This window comes from Mus caroli, unplaced genomic scaffold (assembly GCF_978045245.1).
Source record: "Mus caroli unplaced genomic scaffold, Mus_caroli_1 scaffold_10, whole genome shotgun sequence".
Taxonomy (NCBI): domain Eukaryota; kingdom Metazoa; phylum Chordata; class Mammalia; order Rodentia; family Muridae; genus Mus; species Mus caroli.
The window spans coordinates 23,125,727-23,143,898 of record NW_028227265.1 but is presented as its reverse complement, the minus strand read 5'-3'; the positions used below and the strand labels follow the sequence as shown (position 1 = coordinate 23,143,898).

Below are 18,172 nucleotides of genomic sequence, written 5' to 3'. Positions count from 1 at the left end.
CATTCCTCAAAAACAAATATCCCACAAAGAACCCAACTGTGAGCAAGTCGTAAGGGGAGAGCCTGGGTTTATCTGTTTCCTAGGATGCAAAGGAGGGCAAAGGGAAGGGTCTCCCTAACAACTCGAAACCTAGGAGAGTCTAAGAGGAGGGGAGGAGTCTCATCAATCACACCCCAATCCCTGTTTGCAGCCTCGAGCCGCTGAGGTGTTGTAAGGAAGGGTCCCTCTATCTCCAAACCTCTCATCCCAGAACAGTCCCTCCATCCTCAACAACCCAAGCAGCCTTGACTTTAGGCGCAGGAAAAGGGAGACTCCAAGCCTTTTTCACGCTCTCCTACGAGAGACCAGAGAGGGTCTTCCAGCCCTTCATCCCTTACACTCAAGAAGCTCTTTCACAAAACCCAGCCGAGGTTGCTCCGACCTCAGGCCCTGGGCCACGAAGAGGCCCGCAGTCAGTCCCTCCAGCTCTACGGACAGATGGTGTTAAGTGCGGCGAGGACACGTCCCATCAACTCCCCAGGCCCCCCTCTCCTCAATAAAACAAAAGCAAGTCCTATAGCACCCACCTCAGGTGGCGCACAGGAGGGCGCTCGGTGCGGGGCAGCGCACGCGGCGCCTCCCAGCTCCTCGCGACCGGGGCTTCCTAGAGACGGCTCTCGCGGCGGCGATGGTTACAGCGACCGCGGCTCTGGCATCCGGAGCCTCCCTCGGACTCAGCACCTGGAGCGGCGAACAGCTCCGCGCCTCATTCCGCTGACCCCGCCTCCCGTGAGCTGCTCTGGCCAATGGAGACGCAGGATCCGCCCAGGAGGTTGCCCATTGGGAGGTTCCGGTCCCTCCGTTGGGACCTCGCCCCCTGAGACCGCCCGAGTGTTTGCTCTGCCTGCTGGAACATGTAGTCTCTTAAGGCTGTGGAGTGGGCTCGTGCCGCGGGCTTGTAAGCAAATGGACTACATTTCCCAGAGTGCATTGAGGAGCCCTAGGCGCGGAGGAGGGTGGGAGGACTGTTTCCATAGCAAACTCAGCCCCTTGGGGAATGGGGGATGGGGAAGTGGGGCAGGCCCTGGGACCCTTGCAAGACCACACGTGATCTGTGGTCAGCGTCTTGGGAGACGGATTCGGTTATCTTTTTCTCTCTGTTTCTACTTGAGGACCCTGGGCCTCAGTTTCCCTGTCTAGGAAGAAAGGTAACGAGACGGCCTCGCTGCAACACTCGGTGGAGCCAATCGATAGCGAGCCGCTTTGGTTCCTCCCACCAGAGCGATAAAGGATACAGGAGGAGACCTTCATACCTCAATCTGAACTTTTTTTTTTTTCCTTAATTCTGACACTGAAGGTTTGTTTGTTTTGTTTTGTTTTGTTTTTTTGTTTTTGTTTTTGTTTTTTCTGGCCACATTCCTTGCGCCACTAGGACCTTTCCTTCTTGTCCCCACATTCTTGCAGTCCCTCCTTCAGTACTTTCTGGTAGAGTGAGCTGCTTCTGCCTAAAACCTTTCACAGGCTTCCTCGGGCCTCTGGGATCAAATCCACTTTTCACAGCAAAGCTGGAAAGTCCCTTGAGAATTGGACTCCACTCTGGTTTGCATCGTTCTGAACTTTGGAAACTGGCAAGCCTTGAGTACCGATTTTCTCTCTTCCTCTGATCCCCTCCATCATGCCTTCCTCCAACTCCTCAACATTCTTTAAGCCCCAGTTTAAATGTTGCCTTGATGTGCGACGACTTCCTTGATGTTCTGCCGAGTGTTGCACATCTTCTAAGTCTGTCAGCCTCTACTTCCCCTATTTGATTTGCATGTTTACACACCCAGCTTCCTCATGAAACTGTAAACTCATAAAGCAGAGGCAAGGCCTGTATTATTCATATTTACAGTTCCGTGTCTACAACCTCTGACATACAGGAGGCACTCAACAAATGCTGAGATTTACCTATAGTTATTGAAAATGAACAGCAGTTTATCTGATTTCAGCATACACCTTCAAAAATGTTTATTTTCTAAGGTGTTCCCACTCCTAAAGATGTTCACTAGAAGGATGCTACTGGTTGAAAAAAAAAAGTTTAAATGCCATTCATACTTTTAGGATTGGTTGGGATTTTGTCTGAATGTCCCAGGGTCTTTCTACTACTGTGGTTCTAGAGAAATATATTTGTGCCTGCTATTCCTGTCAATTCCCCCACTAAATGTCACCAGTTCCTCTATTTTAGCTGTTGGCCCTACTTTCTATGTCTAAATGCCTGCCTCCCACTCCCTTTCTGGGAAGATCTTCTCTCACCTGTCAGTCATGAAATAAGATGCTGGCTGGCCTTTAAACTTCTGCTTAGCATCATAGGACTCCACGGTGATTTCCTGCCTTGCTAGGTAGCATTTTTTCCTCCTGAATCCCCAGGAAAGATTCTGATACTGATTAGATGTCTCATTAATTCCATCCATAGTTTGTTTGTCATCGTCCTAGAAGTTTAGGGTGTATGAAAACCCAACCATTCTGGAAAGAATGCCTTCATGCGCATAGTTAATTCACACTGGAAAGGGAGTAACTGGAAAGACGACTATTCCAAACAGAGCCTGAAAGAAAGGAAGCCTGCTATCCCGGTACAGAACAAAGGCTAGGGCAGAGGAATGAATAAAATGTTAGCTCTTCCCTAACAGGACCTCCAGCAAGCCTCGCCGAGGGGCTTTGATCTTGGCTAAATCATGGAGGAGGGCCACTGGAGCTGACTTAATAGACACAGCCTCATTACTAAGGATGAGTTACTTCTCATTACTGCCAGGAGCACAGGGAAATGGGATGTGTTGAAGCTCAGTATCCAAGTCTGTGGATACAGTGAGAGCAAAGGCTGTTGGGAGAACAGAACTATGCCATACAGTGGACATCCACAGAAGCCTATCGAAGAAAACCATCAAGAGCCAGAGGTGAAGCCCTTGGAGGTCAGTTGAGCCCTTTGAAAGTAGCGCTAGGAGCCGGGCGTGGTGGCACACGCCTTTAATCCCAGCACTCGGGAGGCAGAGGTAGGAGGATTTCTGAGTTTGAGGCCAGCCTGGTCTACAAAGTGAGTTCCAGGACAGCCAGAGCTACACAGAGAAACCCTGTTTCGAAAAACCACAAAAAAAAAAAAAAAAAAGTAGCGCTAGGGCAGGAAATTAGATTGACCTACCTGTACAAGGCCCTTTGTCTGACTCCGAGTATTGCCCCTCCCACAAAAGTTATGCTAATTTTCAGGAAATGGTACCAAACAGGAAAAGTTAAGGTTCGTGGATTCTTCCAGAACCTTTATGGGTACTTAAATAAAATGTGCTAGAGTTGGGAAAGCCAGGTCCTAATCCTGATTTTATCTCTGATTGGATGTGTGACCCTGGGCTGGACCTGTTTCTTCAGCTATAAAATGCTGTTTACTGGTGTTAGGAAGAAGCTAATAAGGGTACAGGAGGGGAAATTCAAACCCATTTACTGGCTTACAGAAACTACCTTCTGGGGTTTATAGTTTGCCAATTTGAAAGTGTTGCAAGGGATAGATAAAGTTGCCTTGTGTAAAGTATTTCACACACATTAGGACTCAACAAATGCCTTTCTACTTTTAGATTTTTGGTTTTTTTGTCTTGTTTTGTCATCAGATATCCGTTTGACTGAGGAAACAGGGGATGATGATACCCAGGGCAATTAGGGTTGGACTCTCTCCCCTCTCTTCATACTTGGATGACTCCCTCAGGTTATCTAAGCTTTAATCTCTTGCATCTCAGTGTTCTCATCTGAGAAATGGAGGTGATGATACCTCAGAGCTGAGAGGATGACCTGGATGAGTTACAGTGCCCGACGCATGAAAAAATGGTCAGTAGATTTAGTTTCTCATTTTAAGGGCAATTTTAGAATTCCCAATGGAATGGAATTCTGGGTGCCTAGCAGCTAGCGTTGTAGAAGATTCCAGAAGAATGTCATGCTAGTTTCCTCCTCCTTACAGAGGAAAACAGAGGGGGCTAGAGGGATGGCTCAGTAGTTAAGAACACTTGTTGCTCTTGCAGAGGGCCTGGTATTACAGTATCAACCTGGTATCTCAAAACCATCCAGGCAGTAATTCCAGGCAGCCTAACATCCTCTTCTGGCCTCCCTGGGCACCAGGCAAGCATGTGGTACACAATTATACATGCAGGCAAAATATTCCTACACATAACTAAATAAATATGAATAATTTTTGTAAGTCTTTAAAAATAAAAAGGCAACAGGCAATGGTGGCACATGACTTTAGTCCTAGTACTTAGGAGGCAGAGGCTGAAGGATCTCTCTGTGAGTTTGAGGCCAGCCTGGTCTATAGAGCTAGTTTGAGGACAGCCAAGGCTACACAAAACCTGTCCAGAAAACCTAGAGGAATAAATAAAAATAAGGGATGGTGGTGGAGAGATGGTTCAGCCATTAAGAACTTTGGCTGTTCTTCTAGAGAACCAGGGCTCAATTCTCAGCCCGTGGCAGCTTACAACTCTCTGTAACTCCAGTTCCAGGGGATCTGACATCCTCAGACAGACAGACATGCAGACAAAACACCAACCAATGCTCATAAAATAAAGTCATTCAAAATGAATTAAAAAATAAAACCAAGTCGGGCAGTAGTAGTGAATGCCTTTAATCCCAGCACTTGGGAGGCAGAGGCAGGTGGATTTCTGAGTTCGAGGCCAGCCTGGTCTACAGAGTGAGTTCCAGGACAACCAGGGCTATACAGAGAAACCCTGTCTCAAAAAACCAAAAATATAAAAAAATAAAACCAAGGAGGTAAATTTGAGTTGCATGTGGTATGTCCAGGTGAGCTCTTCAGGAGCTGGTCTGGAACTTATGAGATCTAGTGAGATAGAATGATAAATTATCGACTTATTAGAGGACAGGTCATCATTTAAGCTATGGAAATGAACTGAATTCTTCGCTAGAGGAAGCCAAAGAGAAGGCCCAAATTCCTTATGGGTTATCCACAACTAAAGAACAAGCAAGTTGAGGAAGGAGATTCCAAATGGAAAGGTGAGAACAGAAAGATTTGGAGAAAATCAGAGAATGGGTGATGCCACACAGTCAGGATTAGCAAAGCCAAGCTCTGAACTGTCCCTATCCCCAGTGTAGCAACAGGGTCACTGGTGGCCTCGGAAAGAGTAACTTGATATGAGCTCAGTCTCTGGGAACCACGTGGTAGGAGACAGTACATCCTAGCAAGCCATATTCCGACCTATGCGTGCCAGCCACGTCCTGAGAGTGCCCACCCAGGTGGAAGAAAAACACTTTCCTAGCACATGGGAGGGGAGGGGAGGGGAACCGGAGGTAGCCCTGTGTAGTAGGTAGCTTGGCCATTGTTTCTGCTTCAATACTGGAATCTAGGAGCCCCGTGGGAGGAGGATGAGAAGAATGGAAAATCTGAAGTGAAGAAAATACTAAAGGTAGCTGCTGTGGAAAAGATAAGAGAACCTTAAAGAACTCCACAGGCTTCCAGGCAGAAACAGGACCTTCCAAGTTTGGAGATCACGGGCATGTGGGAATGTCTGAAAACAGGACCTTTCTCCAAACTTCCACTAGTGCTGGGAAAGGCATACACAAGTCTGATCTAGAGCTTGACTTTCTGAGACAGTAAAGAGAATCAAGAGATTTAGAGACAAAAGAGAGGTGGAAGCTGCAGTTCACTAGCGGAAGCAAAGCAGGATGGAGCGGACATGGGGCAATGGTGTCTTTGGTGAGCTGGGGCACCGATGTGGCTATGAGTAGAGCCTGTGATGTTGGTCCGATGTGGGGTAGCTCTGGGCAGGAAGAGGAGCAGGGTGATTAGCGTGGGTAGAAGTGACTGGGATCGAAAACCAAGTTTGCCTGGTTACTGCAAGCTTGTGTCAAGAGAACTGCTTTAGAGGGGACATCTCTAATCCTAACTGTACAATGTAAGCTAACAAAGAGCGTTGATGGAGTGCAGATCCCTCTGATGTGAGCCTCAGAGAGTCCAAGTGACAGTAAGAGGAAGTCCTCTTATCTAACATTTGGGAGTGTGGAGAAAAGAGAAGCAGTGAGCTTTCTAAGACATTTCACAGAACCATTGTGTCAACATCATCTGCACACGAGGCCGTTTTAGGCACACCTAAAAGGCAGAACGCCTAGGAGTAAAATTAGCCAGATGAAAATTCAGCTCTAGGCTTCATGGTGGTGCTGTATCAGCCACGTTCAGTGATAGTGAGTCCTATAATTTATGTTTCAGGGTAGTTTGTAGATTTAAGTATGTGCATATCAACTAGAAAATGTGTTTAAGAAACAAATTTAAATTTTTTTTCAAATTTCATTTCTTAGCAACGATTTGTTTTCTCAGTTTAGAACATAAATTAGAGAACTTATGTTGATTTTTTACCCCCAAATATAGAGCTGAGAGCTTAATTCATGCCTTTGAAATGCCATGAATTTGAAATGCAGCCATTTTTCTCTCTGCATCCTTGAGAGGGATTACAAGGACTTTATTAGTTTTTCAAATAATCTTGCCAGCATATTCAGACTTCCCACGAGGTCTCCTTCAGTGATGTTGATCTGTGAGGGATGATGCTGCAGATGTCCTTTGTGTGGGGTTTCTAAGAGCAGTCTAAGAAGTAGCCAACTCCAGGATTTCCCCAACAGCAGCTCGGTCTGAAGTCATGTGACCTGATACAGCATATGAAACGTGCATCTGAATGTGAATTGAGAAACATGTTCCTATAATGTCTACAGAAATGAGAGAGATCAGTTAGCTGCTTTGAAGAATATTCTTTATACGTTATTTTTAAATGGCTATTTAAAGATTTATATTGTTTTTACACATATGTTATATATGTGCAGGCCCTCACAGGCGCCGAGCCATGTGTGTGTGTGTGTGTGTGTGTGTGTGTGTGTATTATATGTATAATTTTGTAATCCTGTCTTTTCTCCAATCTTAACCTTCTGGTGACCCACTAGAATGAGCACACTTCATCTACCCTTGCCCCCTGATGCACATACTATATAAAACAGTACCAAGTGTGTACTAGGTGCTCGGCAAAACACACTGCATGACTAAGAATAACAATACAGTATCCTAATACATGATACTAGCATCTGTTTTTAATTCTTCCAAATTAGAGTCCACATCTAAAACTCATCTACAGCCTTTCATATTCTGAGAATCATGGCTACACCTAGTATTAGTGCTGGTATTTTGTTATGTAAGCGTTTTTTTTCCCCATTGCTTGAATTCTTTTTTTTTTTTTAAATCAGAAAGTGTGTTTAATTAACTGACAAGAGAGAGATGGTCCAAGAATGGCAGGCAGAGTCTGTGGAGTGAGAATTAGAAGCGAGGGGCTCCATAATCATCTGGCATCCGCTCGATGTTGTATCTGTGGTTAGATATGTACATGATAGGGACGCCAGGGATCTTCCGGATTCTTCGTTTGAGGTCACAGTCAACTGTGGCCACAATGTAACACTTGTGCTGAGTCACTCTCTGTACCAAGCAGTCGTCAGCGTAGGTTCCTTTGTGTGTGCATGGCAATCGGTCAAACCGTGGATCCTTGGTGATTCTTAGTGCCACACGATACTTCTGTCCCAATTTCTCAATTTCAGCCATTACACATCAGTTATACAAGGGATACACTTGGCATACAGACAGTCCATCATTGACTGCACTAAGTCCAGTTTGGCCTTAATGGAAAAGTTGATGAAGTTGGTATCGACAAGGATGTGGTAAGGTGGACCCAGCTGTGTATTATACTGGAAGAACAAGCAGGAAGGATGCTGGGGGACTTCTCTTTCCTTCAGCGCACTCGGATCTTTCTTCTCTTTCTTCTTAGGCTTCAACCTATCCTTTTCTTTAAGTCGCTCATCTCTCAGACTGAGCATTCGCTTCATAGCCTCATATTTCCTTGTTTTCTTTTGCTTCCCCATGTTCACGCCGCACTCGTCCATTGCTTGAATTCACTTGAGTTGTTTATGTGTTCACTCAGGCATCCAACAAGTATTCAAAGAGATGTCCTTGTGCCCTGGACAGTGCAGGACTGCCTTGAGGGACAGTTTTTTTACACACATTATTTTTAATGATGGCCTAAGGGTCCATCATCTATATCTTCCTATACTTCTGCCTTAAGACTTTTTTTCTATTATCAATAATGTTAATAAATTATTGTTATTAATAAACACCTACAAGCTCATAGCATGACTTTCCCCCAAATCATTCTTCATGGCAAATAAAATTCCTAAAGAGAGAGTCATTGAGTCAAAGAACTAAAGGTGGGCTGGGCTTTTGGTGCTGTTGGGTTTTTTTTTGTTTGTTTTTGTTTTTTGAAGGTGGCACCAACTTAACCAGACAGCAGCATAAATGCTGTCTCTTCTAGCCCACATTATGCATATCTCATACTTTTGTTATAATACACATAATAAAACAGTCCTTTTTATCTTTGCATGCAATTTATATCCAACAAGCATGCACATTTCTATTTGGTGCATTTGTGTGGTTCGTGTATACATGTGCATGTGCACAGAGGCTAGAGACAAGTGTCAGAGAGTCCCTCTGTCACTCTCCACCTTCCTTTTTGTTGAGACGGGAGTTCTCATTGGCACCAGCAACAGTCCTCTGGAGGAGGAGGGCAAGAATTAAAGATAGGAAAGGGGGAAAGAAGATGCAAGAGACATATATAGGAGGGCTACAGGTCAATACCACACCAGCAGTGAGTTTATTTTTCATAGCTTTTTTTTTCTTTTTTTTTTTTCATAGCTTTTTTATACCTCTCAGTGTCATGGGGAGCAAAGCCACAAGCTAACAGAGAAATCTGCTGAAATATACACAGAAAACATCTGTTCCCATTCAAAAGCCTCCCTATTCCTTCTACCAAGATCAATAGATCCTTCAATCTTGAGCCTCCAGTGCACCTCCTCTTATCTTTCCCTGCCTCTACAGGCTGAAAACTCTGCCAATAGACACTGACCTACCTTGACTATGCCTGGCAGGCGGACTTGTCTTCTCTCTCTCTCTCTCTCTCTCTCTCTCTCTCTCTCTCTCTCTCTCTCTCTCTCTCTCTCTCTCTCTCTCCTCTCTTGAGGCTTTGGAGAAACAGGCTTAGGACTGCTGACACTCACTGTACTTGGATTTCACTGTTTGAGCTAGACTGGCTGGCCTGAGAGCCTGCCCTTCCCCATTAACTACCTCCACCCTAAAGCACTGGAGTTAGGAACATGCACCCCTATACTTGGCTTTTACATGGGTGCTAAGGATCCTGACTTAGGTCCTCATGCTTGCACATGCTTGCCCACTGAGCCATCTTCCTAATTCCCACGATGCCCATTTTAAATTTTCTCGTCAGCAGTTTGTTCAGCAGTTCCCCAGATACTTCTTGGAGGGTTCTTAAAGATCATGGCCGCTGTTTGGCACACCACAAAAGCTTCACAAAGCATCTTAGAGTAGGGAGAGATTGCATTAATCATTTACACCAACTAAAATTTTTAACAGCCTTTGCTTGCATGTCCATGCTAATGGAGACTTCCGAGCTCTACAAGTATTGAGCTGGCATCAGCCCCCTGTGGCTCTCATGTAGCCCTGGCTCCTCCTTCAAATGAGCAGGATCTACATTCAGCATATATCATGTGTAGATAACCTATAGGCTATGTAGGTTAGTTTTGCACCCCCACCTTAACCACCCATCTCTGCAAGTACCTGGTCAGGCTAGAGTATCCAACTGCTGGAAAAGTTTGGCTGGCCCACAGCACATCTGCCTTTTACGTCTGTTTCCACGAGGTGCTGAATGGAGATCCTTCAGCTGGTTCATGTGAAGTGTCTGATCAGCTGACAGTCCACAAACTTCTGCATGTGTCCCGCAGCCAACTCTGGTCCCTCTTCCCCAGTACTTCTGCAGTTGATCTTTGTAGACCCGAGAGAAAGGCTTTGTTTTCCCAAGTCATTCGCCCTGATGGAGGAGCAGCTCCGGGTCACAATTGTGTCAAAACAGAGGGACAGAGATAGAAGTCATTTCTAGCATGTGTTGGTATAATGATGAAATTGGATGCAAGAGTAGACGTTTGTCACTCCTGTTGCTTAGCATCTGAACCTCCTCTAGGTGTTCAAGGAATTAACTCTGTCTCATGGGACGGAGACAACTTCCTTAGGAGCTAGAATGTGGCCATAGGCCTAAAGCCCTGGCTCCTCCAGGTTCATCCCCTGTCCCCACCCATACTTGTGTTTTGAACTGAGCTTTAAAACTGCTCTCCAGCAAATGTTACCTCCCCTTGTCCTCTGGAGGAAAACCGTCTTTCTCTAGCTCTCCTAGTCTTCCAGGGAAGCACAACCTTTTACTGTCCCTCATTCTCCAAGGGAAAGATACCTTTCATATCTTAAGCATTGACTGCAGAGCTAGCTGTATCTGGGAAAAGGAACTAAAAAACAAAACAAAACAAAAACACATGATTCATAAAACTTTTTCACTTCTGGGGCTAGGTGGGGATGCACCCAGAGGTTCATGAACCTCTGAGCTACATCCTCAGCTCAAGACTTTGTGAAAAGTAAGTTTTCCTTAGATCTACAGAACTCGGAATATTTGGTGACTTGAGGAAAACAGCAGTCCATGCAACCCAAAACCTGTAAGATGGCCATTTAATTATTATTATTATTATTATTATTATTTATATGGGTACACTGTAGCTGTTTTCAGACACTCCAGAAAAGGGCACCAGACCCCATTACAGATGGTTGTGAGCCAACATGTGGTTGCTGGGAATTGAACTCAGGACCTCTGGAAGAGCAGTTAGTGCTCCTAACTGTTGAGCTGTCTCTCCAGCTGTGCCATTTAATTTTTTAGATCTACTTGTGTGAGTGCCCATGTGTTCATGTGCCACAGCACCTGTGTGGAAGTCAGAATTTTTTTTCCAAGAGTTGGTTCCTTTTCACTGGGGCTTCTGGGTATCAAACTCAAGTTTTCAGGCTTGTGTGGCAGGCGATTTCGTATGCCGAGCCATCTCATTGGCCCAAGATGACCTTTTTAAAAAGATGGACATCCCCATCTTCTTGATGGGAAAGCTCTTTTCTCTCTCGACACTCTGACTCTGCTTCTCCTGTCATGGGCTTCATCAGGAAGCAGCAGAGCCGCGTTAACAATGCAGGAGCAGTGAACCCCCCCCCACCTCCCCCTTTCAGGGTTGGGGTCTTACAATGTGGCTCAGGTTGGAACTTCTGACTCAAGTGGGCCTCAGCCTCCAGAGATGTCCTTTACATGCAACTAAATCTGTCTTCCGAAGACAATGCTGTTGCTGTTTCTGCTTCTCCTGGAAGCTCACTGAGGCAGTCCTGGGCTCCCAGTCTTCTGGCTCAGTTGTGATGATGTGCCTCCATCATGGCAAGGACATTTCCATTTCTCTTTCTGCAAAAAATCAGGCACATCTAACCTATGGCTCCATGGGACCAAGGAGAGCTAAGAATGAGACACAGCACAGAAGCCTGAGTTTGCTTGAAACATTAGGGTAACATTATATGGGCTGAACGTGTTATATTTAGGAATATATACGTATATATGTATATGCATGCAATAGCAATTAGTGAAAAAGGAAGCCATGGATTTGAAGGAGAGTGAGTGTGTGTGGGGGTGTGATACAGGAGGGTTTGGAGAGAAGAAGGGGAAAGGAAAAAAATTTGAAATTATAATTTCAAGAGTAAAGAAAAGAAAATCATGAAAGGAATGCACTGCATTTTGTTTCCGTAACTCCACTGCACCTCTCTTGAACATGAGCTATGTAGGTGATAGCATCTCATTGCAATGTCAAAGGGCTGGACATGACTGAACCAGTCTGTCACAAAGCATAAGGAGAAACACCTTCTCTAGTCACTTTGACCCCAGACGGACCAGTCACCTCTCTGTCTTATGCTGGCAAGAAACCATAGATGCGCAGACGTCCTGAGAAGGGGCTGATGGAGAATTCTCCTTCCTGAGGAGAAATGGCAGGTGCGGCAGCAGCAGCAGCAGCAGCAGCAGCAGCAGCAGCAGCAGCAGCAGCGCTGTGTGGAGAATGCCTGCTGATGCTGGATGAGGAGTCTCTGATCTTCAGACTGTAATGTGGCTTATTGAGGGCAGGAACATTTGCAAATTTGTCCACTGCTATCATTCTTACAATTGTGCCTAAAGCGTGGCGAAAATCACAGTCGTCATTGGGTAAATTAAGACTACATTTTCATATCTGCTATTACTGACCTGGCCAATATTTTTTTTCCTGGGGGAAAGTGTGACTTCCCAAGTCCATAGCTTTAAAATCTGTATTCTTTTACTCCACCAACAGTTTTCCAATGATTTTGTGTTTATATAATTTTGGTTCATGAGACGGTAACTTTAATAAGCCTAGTGAATAAGTACTAGTTATGCCATCTCCATTAAAGTATGGAGCAACTGTTGAGTTTCGAGTTCTTTCTGTCCCTGTGTCTTTCTACTTTAAAATTTGAACTTAAGCAAGGTAGTAGTGGTGCAGGCCTTTAGTCCTAGCACGCAGGATGCAGACACAGGAGGATCTCTGTGAGATCAAGACAACCTTGGTCTACAGGGTGAGTTCCAGACAGCCAAGGGCTATATAGAGAAACCCTGCTTCCAAAAACAAGCAAACATTAAACAAACAAACAAACAAAAATTTAACTTAAGTCACTGTGGTAGTACCTTCCTATACTCTCTATGCTTGGGAGGTTGAGGCAGGAAAAAAAAATCATAATTTCAGGGCCAGCTTTGGTACATTTCGTGAGCTATATGGTCAGACTCTATCTCAAAATAAATTAAATAAATAAAGTTATTTCAATTAAATAAAATTTTAGTTCAAATTCAGAATGCAAAATTGCCAGGAAGCAGCTAAGAGAAAGCAATGTTGGCCTTCCCTTTTTTTTTCCTATCACAATAATATATCATGTACATAAGTAATACATTTTCATGATATTTCACTGACAAAACACAGGCAATAAAAATAAAAATCACTACATTCCCACCATTTAGTCGCTAACACCATTTTTCTGTTTATGTATTACACTATTTAAGATAGTTCCAGGAAGTACACGGTGAGAACATGAACAGGTGATCCTGTACCAGCCCGGGCCTATGGATCTGAGCTCAGTAGGACACAGACAGTCCAAGTGAAGGGAGAAGGTCACCTCCAGGTCATATCTAAGCATCTGAGACCTTCCAGGTTGACCCCAGCAGTGGCAAGAGACAGGGATGGGTGTGAGAAAAATCACTTGGGCCTGGCTGAACATCCTAGGTTTGACACAAAGCCAACCTCATGGAGTGTTCCTAGAAACGGGAGTGCCTGTTCCTGAGAATCCAAAGTGACAGTCTTGAACAATTGTGCTCTAGGATGACTCACAAGTTAGAAAGGCGCAGGCTGTGCGAGCCGGGCTCCGGGGAGAGTGAGAGCATCAAGCATGGGGCCACCGTGGGCTCTCCATTGTCCTATGATGCACCTCTCCTGCTACGAAATGATTTCACAGGGTCGTGACTTGCAGCAGGAAAAGATGGGGATCCGTGTGATGTGACCTGAGGGCATGGCCTTGAGCATCAGCGTCTGTAAGCTCTTCTCTAGCAGTGTCAGCTCCCCTGTAGCAGTGTCCTGGATGAGAGATGCATTTTATCTCTTAGACCCTCCAGAGAGGTTGCCTTCCTATGCCCACAGGCAGGACGTGTGATCTCTGCCCTTTTTGCCCTGGCAGAGGAAGATGGAGGTGGGAAGTTTCTTTCATGACCCCAGGAGGCTACACTGCTTACTCAGAAAATTAGGTAATTTTCTGACCTGAGTTCCCCTGGATGGGATCTCTGAGAAGCTCAAAGCATGGGCTAAACAGGTCATGTTTTTCTTTCAAATTAGTACAAAGTTTGCATCCTTGTTCCTGTTTTTCCTCTTTGAACTGGTTGCTCAGGGTGCTGCTCACCGTCTGGCTACCTAGGAACTTACTCTGTAGACTAAGCTAGCCCCTAACTTGCAGAGACCCACCTGCCTCTGCCTCCCAGCTGTGTTACCACAGTTGGCATGTTATCTCTCACCGTTAAAGCATCCCCCCCCCACCAAGTCTTCATGTGACACTGGTGTTCTTGGGTACTCAGCATAAGACATTTTGTGCAAATGTTGGTTGGATGAATGCTATTCCTGCCCATTTCCAGGGTGTTCTTAATCGGGTCATGGCAAGGGACCTGGGTCCACGGGCATGCTGAGCTCACTGGCTTGGGAGATAAAGAAGCTAACATTCTTTAGACTACACGGCATCGGTGTAGTCTTTATAACTCTGCTGCCGTGAGACTTATTTTACAAAAGGACATCCAAGGCACTGGTGACATGGCTCTGTGGGTAAAGGTGCTTGCCACCACTAATCACTTGAGTTCAATCCTTGGTACCACGTGGTAGAAGAAAGGAATTGACCTTTATGCACACACAATGACACACACACACAATGCATGCACACACACACAAAGTAAATGTAATTAAAAAATAAATTGTAAAGTCAAAGCCACAGAGTGACTTTATTAAGGTCTGGAGAAGGACAGAATGCAGGTATGCCTGAAGCTTTGCTTGTTTCACACATGACATGTTACCTGAGACTGGGTTACCTAATTTTCTGAGTAAGCAGTGTAGCCTCTTGGGGTCGTGAAAGAAACTTCCCACCTCCATCTTCCTCTGCCAGGGCAGAAAAGGGCAGAGATCACACACCCTGCCTATGGGCATAGGAAGGCAACCTCTCTAGGGGGTCTAAGAGATAAAACATTTCTCATTCCTGAGAAAAAATGAGCAGTGGGAAAAGACGGAACTGCAGAGGGCAAACGTTGGTGGCAGTGGAGTGAACTTGCCACCGTCTTAGGCAGGTGGCCACATGCACAGAATCTGGAGCCTATGCCAGGGGTCTGGACCCTTGAGTGAAGCTGGGATAAAGGCTGAAACTCTCCTGCTTAGGTTCAGCCCTGGCTCCTGGGATGATGGAGTCAGCCCTTGAGCAGCTTGACCTCCTAAAGTCCTCCATTGGGCCAGCAATGGGACAGAGCCCGGCTCCTACCCTGAGGACCAGATCTTGTCATCACCACAGTACACTGTATTACAGAAGTGCCAGCAAACGCACAACCTGGCAAAGCTGGACCTCTCTCCCTGTAATCCTCTTGACAGGAGTGAAGCTATCCCAAGAGATGATTAGACTGTCCCTTTGGTTATCAGACAAGTGAAACGATGGTCTACAAGAAATTGGAATTTTCCCAGGAATCTCGTGCTGGAAGAAAGAAAAGGCTGAAAGCTGGCTCCAGCCAGTGGAGGAACTTGACACACTTCTGACAGCTTGTTAGACCACCGTATAGGAGAGAATTGGAGTGAACGGTGGGCAGAACCACACTTTGACTAGAATTGCTTCTGCGTGCTTCTTTGTCTCTGTTTAGACATGAACCTCATGTCAGGGCCAGGAAGATAGACTTGGGTCACATACTGGACCTTTTTATTCTTCTTTCCTGTGTGGCCATTTTGAATACATTTCATTTTTATCTTTTCCTTATAACTCATCTGTTTAATTTGCCTATTGAAGAAAGATTTTGGCCCTAACAATGATATCTCTTTACTGCTGTTTAATGCCTCTTTCTGGGGGGGGGGGTTCACTGGGCCTCAAATTCCCTAGATCTCTTAGGCAATGGATTTCTTTGTCTCCTGGAATAGGGGATGACTAGAGGTGGGTGTTGTTCTCCCCTTAGTCCTGCCAGATCACAGTCTCATCCTTTTCTGCCCATTTGTGAATTCTTTGGAGGACTCATGGCTCCTGCCAACCTCTTACAATGTTATCAGTGTTTCCTGTCATCAGTGCTAACCTGTCTCCCAGAACACTGGAGAAGGCTCAACATGTGGTTCTGCAATGTCTTAGTCAGGGTTTCTATTCCTGGACAAACATCATGACCAAGAAGCAAGCTGGGGAGGAAAGGGTTTATTCAGCTTACACTTCCATGTTACTGTTGATCACCAAAGGAAGTCAGGACTGGAACTCAAGCAGGTCAGGAAGGAAATGATGCAGAGGACATGGAGGGATGTTACATACTGGCCTGCTTCCCCTGGCTTGCTCAGCTTGCTTTCCTATAGAACCCAGGACTACCAGTCCAGGGATGGCACAACCCACAATGGGCCCTCCCCGCTTGATCACCAGCTGAGAAAATGCCCCACAGCTGGATCTCATGGAGGCATTTCCCCAACTGAAGCTCCTTTCTCTGTGATAACTCCAGCCTGTGTCAAGTTGACACACAAAAGCAGTCAGTATGTACAACTTGCATACTCCCTTCTAGTCCTCCATCCTGTCTAGCCTCTACTCTCTTTAACCTCTGAAGAACTTTCTAGAAGCCCCCCTTTTTTCTAGAAGACCTTGCAGCTAAATTTACATCTACAGTTATGCAAGGTATACTGTAGTTCTTCCCTTACTGCTGATAGGGTCTTGTATAGAAGGCAGTTTTGTTTCATATTATTGTTTTATTTTGTTTTTGTTGTGGTTTTTTTTTTTTTTTTTTTCAGAATCTGTTCTCTCCAGGCCTCAGGACCCTCAGGTCAGAGTAGCTTTGCCTAGCTCTTTCTTTAGACACCCCAGGAGCAGACGGCCACCCACATCATTACTGCTGGGGCATGGTCAGACATGATCCATAAAGAATGAATAGCCATACCATGTTATTTTAGGACAACAAGCAGTCAGAGAGATGTCATCATTCTTAGCTTGTTTAATCTTCTAAATTTTGTGGAACTCTAAAAAAGGCACAAATTACAAGGTTCGAGATTATTCACAGATGTCTGAGACCGGTTGTGGGCGTGATTATTCAATGAAGGGGGTCACTTAACCTTCCCAGGGGTGCCCATGATGTCTTTTCCTTCCTCCTTAAGTTAGCCACACAACATCCTCAATGCCTTCTGCTACTCTTTCCTTAGAGCACAGAGAGAGAGAGTAGGGATGTGTATGGTGGGAGCAGGGCACAACTGAGCCACAGACCTTGAACCCTGGAGAGCTGACTTTCATAAGGCAATTAATTATAAGAGGTGGACAAAGGCAAGTCTAGTGTAAACTCACTGACTACAGGTTTACAGGTGCCTCTGAAGTGGTGCTCCTAGGTGACAAGTGACAGTGGCCCCTCTAAGAGGAAGCACACACATCCTTCAGTTATCATCTCACTTATGTGCATTTACATTTTTTTCTGCATAAACTCTCATTACTGGAATTACAGATGTGATGATTCACCATGCCCAGTTTATGCATTCCTGGGAATCCTGGGGATTGAATCCTAGCAGGTACTTTATCAAATGAGTTACACCCTCAGCTAATTATTTCTCCTTTTCACTATTTATGCTCCTAAAATGTTCAAGATACTTAAATATTTAATGATAATGTTTATTTATAACTTTCTGTTTCTCTGCATTAAAGAAGTTATGTGGGCTGAGGGTATAGTTCAGGAATATGTGGCTTAATATACGTTAAGACTCAGAGTTCAACCCTCAGTATGAAAAAAAAAGGTAAATCTGTAAAATAGGGAGTTGCTTTTAAGGCCTTCATACAGAGTTTACCAGGCACGGTGGAATATAATATAATCTCAGTATAGAGGTTGGATAATCAGGAGTCCTCTTCAGCTACATATGGAATTTAAGGGCTAGCCTGGGTGTCCTAGTCAGGGTTTCTATTCCTGCACAAACATCATGACCGAGAAGCAAGTTGGGGAGGAAAGGGTTTATTCAGCTTACTCTTCCACATTGCTGTTCATCACCAAAGGAAGTCAGGACTGGAACTCAAGCAGGTCAGGAAGCAGGAGATGATTGCAGAGGCCATGGAGGGATGTTTCTTACTGGTTTGCTTCCCCTGCTTGCTCAGCTTGCTTTCTTACAGAACCCAAGACTACCAGCTCAGTGAAGGCACCACCCAGAAGGGGTCCTCCCCACTTGATCACTAATAGAGAAAATGCTTTACAGCTGGATCTCATGGAGGCATTTCCTCACCTGAAGCTCCTTTCTCTATGATAACTCCAGCCTGTGTCAAGTTGACATAAAACCAGCCAGTAAACTGGCCTAGCCACCCTGTTAGAAAGAAAGGGAGGGAAGTGGTGGGGGAGGGGGGCATCAGGGACAAGGAGAGAGGAACAGGGACAGGGAGAGAAAAAGGCTGAAAATGACTTTAAAATTATGGGCTGGTGAGATAGCTCAGTGGCTTGCTGCCTAGAAGCCTGACAGCCCGAGT

General features: G+C 45.2%; 1 protein-coding gene and 1 pseudogene across 1 annotated transcript in view; both read right to left on the bottom strand.

Moving 5' to 3' along the window:
• Positions 1-720, bottom strand: part of Smpd3 (sphingomyelin phosphodiesterase 3) — an 83,719-nt gene extending 82,999 nt beyond the window's left edge. Inside the window, exon 1 of the mRNA XM_029480347.2 lies at positions 567-720. The gene's annotated coding sequence lies outside the window, so the exon portion shown is untranslated. The remainder of the gene's footprint in view (positions 1-566) is intronic.
• A 6,490-nt stretch (positions 721-7,210) lies between these two features.
• Positions 7,211-7,899, bottom strand: LOC110300645 (rRNA-processing protein FCF1 homolog pseudogene; annotated as a pseudogene).
• Positions 7,900-18,172: the final 10,273 nt, after the last annotated feature.